Below are 6,717 nucleotides of genomic sequence, written 5' to 3' on the forward strand. Positions count from 1 at the left end.
GGTGATGTCAGCTTTCCAACATGGTGGCTGCTGGCCTCCTCTGTGGTCTGACCAGTGTGGAGAACCGAGATGGACCGCTTCCTTCCCCCGTCTCGAACCCAGAATTCAGCCCTGAGTACGGTGCTTGCACGGCTGGCAGAAACTGCAGCGCTGTATCCCTGCGTCGCTATCTCCTCGTTTCCCAGCGCGCGCTGCAGACTCTAGCCGCGGAGCGATTTGCTGAATAAGCAGTGTTACCCTCCGTGCGACAAACCTCTCACGTTTGAGTCCCCGTAGCCGATCCTCGTGCGATGGAAATCCTTCCTCCAGGTTCCGGAGCACCCCACTATTGCTGGAAATTCCTAACAAGATATCCTTTAGCCGTCCTGACTTGTCATACTCCCACACAGTGAAGCAGCACACGGGGGCAATGCACTCCCCTCGCCGCCATCTTCCTTCCATCGGTAATCTTCTTTTCACCTTTTAATATCTTTAGTCTAATTGCTCTGTCAAGTGCTTCAAGAACTATGTTGAATAGAAATGGTGAGAGTGGGCATCCCTGCCTTGTTCCAGATTTTAAAGGAAATGCCTTCAATTTTTCTCCATTTAGAATGATTCTGGCCTGAGGCTTAGCACAGATAGCTTTTACAATGTTGAGGTAAGTTCCTGTTATCCCTAGATTTTCCTAGTGTTTTGAACATAAAGCATGCTGTATTTTGTCGAATGCTTTTTCTGTGTCTATCGAGATGATCATATGGTTCTTATCTTTAAATTTATTGATGTGGCAAATTACATTTATTGATTTCCATATGTTGAACCAACCTTGCATCCTGGGGATGAATCCCACTTGATCATGGTGCATGATCTTTTTGATATGTTTTTATATCTAAGTTGCCAGAATTTTATTGATTTTTGCATCTATATTCATTAGATGATATTGGTCTGAAGTTTTCTTTCTTTGAAGTGTCTTTGTCTGGTTTTGGAATCAGGGCGATGTTGGCCTCGTAGAATAAATTTGAAAGTAGTCCCTCTTTTTCTATTTCCTGAAATAGATTGAACTGAGTATTGGTATTAGTTCTTCTTTAAAGGTCTTCTAAAAGTCTGCTGTATATCCGTCCGGTCCTGGGCTTTTCTTGGTTGGTAATCTTTTGATGGCTTCTTCTATTTCCTCACTTGATATTGGTCTGTTTAAGTTGTGTATATCTTCCTGACTCAATCTGGGAAGATCATATGACTTAAGGAATTTATCGATGCTTTCATTATCTTCTATTTTATTGGACTATAATGTTTCAAATAATTTTCTAATTATCTTCTGTATTTCTGTAGTGTCTGTTGTGATATTGCCTTTTTCATTCCATATGCTAGTAATTTGGGCTCTCTCTCTTCTTCTCTTCATTAGCATGGCTAAGGGTCTGTCAATCGTATTTATTTTTTCAAAGAACCCAACTTTTAGTTTTGTCAATTTTTTTCAGTTGTGTCTTTTGTTTCAATTTCATTGATTTCATCTCTGATTTTAATTATTTCTTGCCTTCTACTGCATTTTCTGTTGATTTCTTCTTTTTATAGGGCTTTAAGATGTAGGGTGAGGTCATTTATTTTTTGGCTTTTTCTTCTTTTAAGGAATGAACCCCATGCAATGAATTTTCCTCTTAGTACTGCTTTCATAGTATCCCAGAGATTTTGATATGTTGTGTCTGTGTTTTCATTTACCTCTAAGAATTTTTTAATTTCCTCCTTAATGTCTTCTGAAACCCATTGTTCATTCAGTAGCATATTGTTCATTCTCCATGTGATGTAGGAATTTTTCTTCCTTATTTTCTCATTGATTTCCAATTTCATTCCATTATGATCAGATAAAATGCAAGGTAATACCTCTGCTCCTTTGTATTTGCTAAGAGTTGCCCTGTGGCATAATATATGGTCTATTTTTGAGAAGGATCCAAGTGCTGCTGAGAAAAAAAGTATGTATGCTTGATGTTGTTTGATATATTCTATAGATGTCAATTAAGTCTAAGTTATTAATTGTGTTATTGAGTTCTATAGTTTCTTTATTCAATTTTTGTTTGGAAGATCTGTACAGTGGTAAGAGAGGTGTGCTAAAATCACCCATGATTATTGTGTTGTGGTCTATCTGCCTCTTGAACTTGAGTTTGTTTGATGAACATAGCTGCATCATTGTTTGGGGCATATATACTAATGATTGTTATGTCTTGTTGGTGAATGGTTCCCATTTGATTAACTGTGGCTTGAAGTCTATTTTATTTGATATGAGTATGAACATCTCTGCTTGCTTCTGAGGTCTATGTGAGTGGTATGATTTTTCCCAACCTTTCACCTTCAGTCTGTGTATGTCTTTTCTTATCAGATGAGTCTCCTATAGGCAGCATATTGTTGGATCTTTTTTAATTAATCCAGTCTGCTAGCCTATATCTGTTGATTGGTGAGTTTAATCCATTAACATTTAGAGTTACTATTGATATATGGTTTGTACTTCCAGCCATGTTTATTTATTTTGGCTATTTAACTTCATTTGTTTTTCCTCTTTGATTAGTTTTTCCTTTACTGTACTACCTCCCACTGTTGATTTTCATTGTTATTTTTCATTTCCTCGTTATGTAATGTTTTGCTAATGACGTTTTGAAGTGCCAGTTTTCTAGCTGCAAATTCTTTTTAATTTGTTTATCATGGAATGTTTTTATTTCATCTTCAAACCTGAAGCTTAATTTTGCTGGATACAAGATTCTTGGTTGGAACCCATTATCTTTCAGCATTTGGAATACATTGTTCCAGGATCTTTTAGCTTTCAGAGTCTGTGTTGAAAAATCCACCATTAACCTAATTGGTTTACCCCTAAATGTAGTCTGCTTCCTTTCTCTTGTGGCTTTTAAAATTTTCTCCTTGTTCTGTATGTTGGGCGTTTTCATTATAATGTGTCTTGGTGTGGATCTCTTGTGGTTTTGTACATGCAGAGTCCTGTAGGCTTCTAGGATTTGGATTTCCATTTGATTCTTCATGAATGAATGACCAGACAAGGCTTGTCATCAGAGAAGTGCCTGTTTATTGAGGAACAGCTTTGCACATTTATAGAGCTGGGGGTGGTTTGACAGTTTTGACAGTTTAACGGTTTGACAATTGGCACGGGGCACTTTCTGATTGGTGGGTAAGAATCATGTGAGTCAGTAGGGCTCACCATTGGATGGCTCTTCCTGCTGCTGTCTCGGGGGATGGGGAAATTAGTCTTTTGATTGGTGAGTTTAAGCCATTAACATTTAGAGTTACTATTGATTTTCATTGTTATTTTTCATTTCCTGTTCATATAATGTTTTGTTATTTTTCATTTCCTCTTCATGTAATGTTGGAGCCGGGGTGACTCCCAACATTCCCCCCTCTTAGTTATTAAATGAGAGTGGGGTGTTGACTCATTCTGGCTGCTTCCTGCTGAGATGGGGGCAATCCCCAGTGGTAACAAAGAGTAGCAGAGAGGAGATAAAGCTCTGTAGGGTGGCTGATTGAGCCACTTGATCGGCCTTGGAATTCCCCATAGTAGTAAGGGAGGAGTCAGTTTGGTGATCCTTGCAATGGATTATTCCCAGTTGGGAAGGCAGCCTGGAGGCTCATAAGCCAGAAATAAGTGTGGAATTAATGACTGCCATCCCTCTGGTGGTCAATAGCCCCTTTCTTTCAGGATAGGGTGGCTGATATTTGGAATCTGTATATAGGGAGAGGGTTTTTTCCTCCGCTAGCTCACATGCCCTTGTGGAAGCTATGAGTTCAGCTTGTTGGTTGGTGGTATTGGGTGGGAGAGGTTTTGCCTCTATGATGGATGAGAGGGAAACGACAGCATACCCTGCCACTTTAACTCCTTTGTATATAAAGGAGCTACCATCTGAGAACCAGACGAGGTCCAAAGAGAGCAGGGGTCCCTCAAAAATGGTGGTAGGGCAGGGTAAAATCATTTCTAATACCTCCAGGCATTTATGAATGGAATCTTGTGAGGGAGAAGATGGGAGGAAGGAAGCAGTGTTTAATGGAGAGCAGGGCTGAAAAGAGATGGAGGGATTTTCAAGGAATGAGACAAGGATGGATAGAACCCTGGAAGGAGTTCTATCTGACTGTAGCCCCTTGTAGGTGAGGAAATCCTTTAGATGGTGAGGAAATGAGATGGTTAGCAGGGAGCCAAAGGTAAGCTTGTGTGCTTCTTTATGGAGGTTATGGGCCACTGCTAGGGCTCTGAGGCATGGGGGACAGTCCCTGATGGTGGGGTCGAGCTGTTTGGATAGGTAGGCCACTGGTGCAAATGTGGGGCCATATTCCTGACCCAGAACGCCCAGACTTTGACCCTGTTTTTCATGTACATAGAGGGTAAAGTGTCAGGAGAGGTCAGGGAGATTCAGGGCAGGTGCCTGGAGGAGATCCTTTTTTAAGGATTGTAAAGGGCTTCCCTACCTCTAAGGGTAGGGGTTCATCTTGGGGGCCCTTGGCCAGATTATATAGCCACCTGGTGAGGAGGGAGAATTCAGGCCCTGAAGTACCCAGCCAAACCCAAGAAGGAGAGTATGTCATCTTTGGTCTTTGTTGTAGATACAGACACAATAAGCTGTTTTCTGTCTACTGTAATGGCCTTTTCCCCTTGAGAGATAGAACCCTAGATAAGTGACCTCTTTACATGATATTTGGGCCTTTTGTGAAGAGGTCCAATATCCCTTTAAGGCCAAGAAATTAAGTAGGAGAACTGTGTCATCTGTTGAGCGCCAGGCCACAAAATTAAGTAGGAGAACTGTGTCATCTGTTGAGCACCAGGCCACGAAATTAAGTAGGAGAACTGTGTCATCTGTTGAGCAGCCTTGGACGGTCTAGAAGAATTTGTAGAGGTTTGCAAGAGGTGCAGAGAGCAGGATTGGATGGGAGCAAGAAGAAAGCCTGGACATAAGCTATCTCTACCCATTTTTTGAATACTCACAGTAATTATAGAGATCCCTTAGAATGGAGGGATCCAGGGTCCCAAAAAGGGGGCCATCTGCTTTGGTTGTCTAAGGGATAAGTGGGCCAGGCCTAGGTGCTATATTTGATCCAAGAGGCATTGTAGGGGACAGCCAACTGGCAGAAAGGACACATTACCCATGGAAAGAGGAGGGAATAGGATGCAAGCATGATAAGAGAGAAAGAAGAAACTGATTTATTGGCAAAAGGGGCATCCCCGCTAGAGCCAAAAATCAGGAGTGCCTAAGTGGCAGGTTTGAGCTGCAGAGATAGGTCATCACCGAATCCTGACAGTCGAAGCTCTCATCCTGGATGGAGCCAGAGCCATGGAAGACCTTGGCCAAGGCTTTTTGGGACCCCTCCTGGAGAGGCCGTATACTCCCAGGGCCAGAAAGAGGGGAGAGAGAGAGGTAGGGCAAGAGAGAGGAAGGGGAGGGTAAGTGTCTCTCTAGCACCTGAGTCTTAAAGGTGAGAGGACTAGGGCTTTCAAATCTGCCCAAGAAAGGAATCCCTGAGGGCCACCATATCCTTAAAGGCTGTGGTGGGGGGTTTTTCCTCCCCACAGGTGGGCAAAGAGATTTGCCGGACGATAATCAACATATTGCAAGAGGATGGATTCAGGGCACTGGGGGTGAAAAGATTGGAGGTCAGAGGCCAAGGTTTGTCCAAAGAAGTGTGGACTATCTCAAAATCCCTGAGGAAGGACAGTCCAGGTTAGTTGTCGAGAATGTCTGGTGGTGGGATCTGTCCAGGTTAAGGCAAAAAGATCTTGTGATTCAGAGGCAAGGGGAATGGAGAAGAAAGCAACCTTTAAATCTATGACAGAGAAGTGGGTGGCAATGTGGGGGATCTGAGACAGCAGGGTGTATGGGTTGGGAACCAAAGGATGTATGGGCCTAATGAAGGTGTTGATGAGTTGTAGGTCCTGAACTAAGCAGTAGGACACACTGGCCTTTTTTACCACTAGTATGGGAGTATTGTAAGGGGAGTGAGCAGGATAGAGGTACACCTTGCTAAGAAGGTCCTGAATAAAAGGTTGTTCAATGGGGTCAACCAGGTTCATAGGAAAGGGGTCCTTTTTAGTATGGTGTTTCATGTCAGCCTCACAAGTGGAGCAGAATGGCCAGTCTTCTGCCAAAAGGGCCAGAAAAAAAATGAACAGGCCAATTCTGGGGCCTGACTGATGCCAGACCCGGATATTGATTGTTGTATTGAATTTAGAGAGAATATCTCAGCTGAGCAAAGGAACTAGACATTGGGGCATAACTAGGAACGTCTGAGAGAATGGGAAGTTTTCTATGGAACAGAGTAATAGAGGAGTCTTTCTTGGATAGATGGTCTTTCCTCCTACCCCAACAATAGGAGAGGTGGACGGCACTGTTTGCCCCCAGAATTCTGTCAGGACTGAGAAGGTAGCCCCGGTGTCAAGGAGAAAGTCAACCTTGACTTTCCGAACCCTGGGTTCCTGACTATTGATTGTTACAGCCAGGGACAAGGTCATAAGGCTCCATCAATCTTCGATTACCATGCCCAGAATGTTAGAGGGTTCCCTGGCCATAGGCCTCCTATGGGATCTAGGATAGTCAGAGCTCCAATGACCTTGTTGTTGACATTTAGGGCATGGGGTACGTGGAGTGCGTGATGCAGGGCATGCCCTGGCCCAATGTCCCTCCTTGCCACACTTGAAGCAGGAGCCCAGGGGGGGTTTTGACCTGTGGTGATGGGCAGTGACCCGAAGAAGCACCCTGCTGGGCCTGG

Source organism: Marmota marmota, unplaced genomic scaffold (genome assembly GCF_001458135.2).
Source record: "Marmota marmota marmota unplaced genomic scaffold, marMar, whole genome shotgun sequence".
NCBI lineage: Eukaryota > Metazoa > Chordata > Mammalia > Rodentia > Sciuridae > Marmota > Marmota marmota.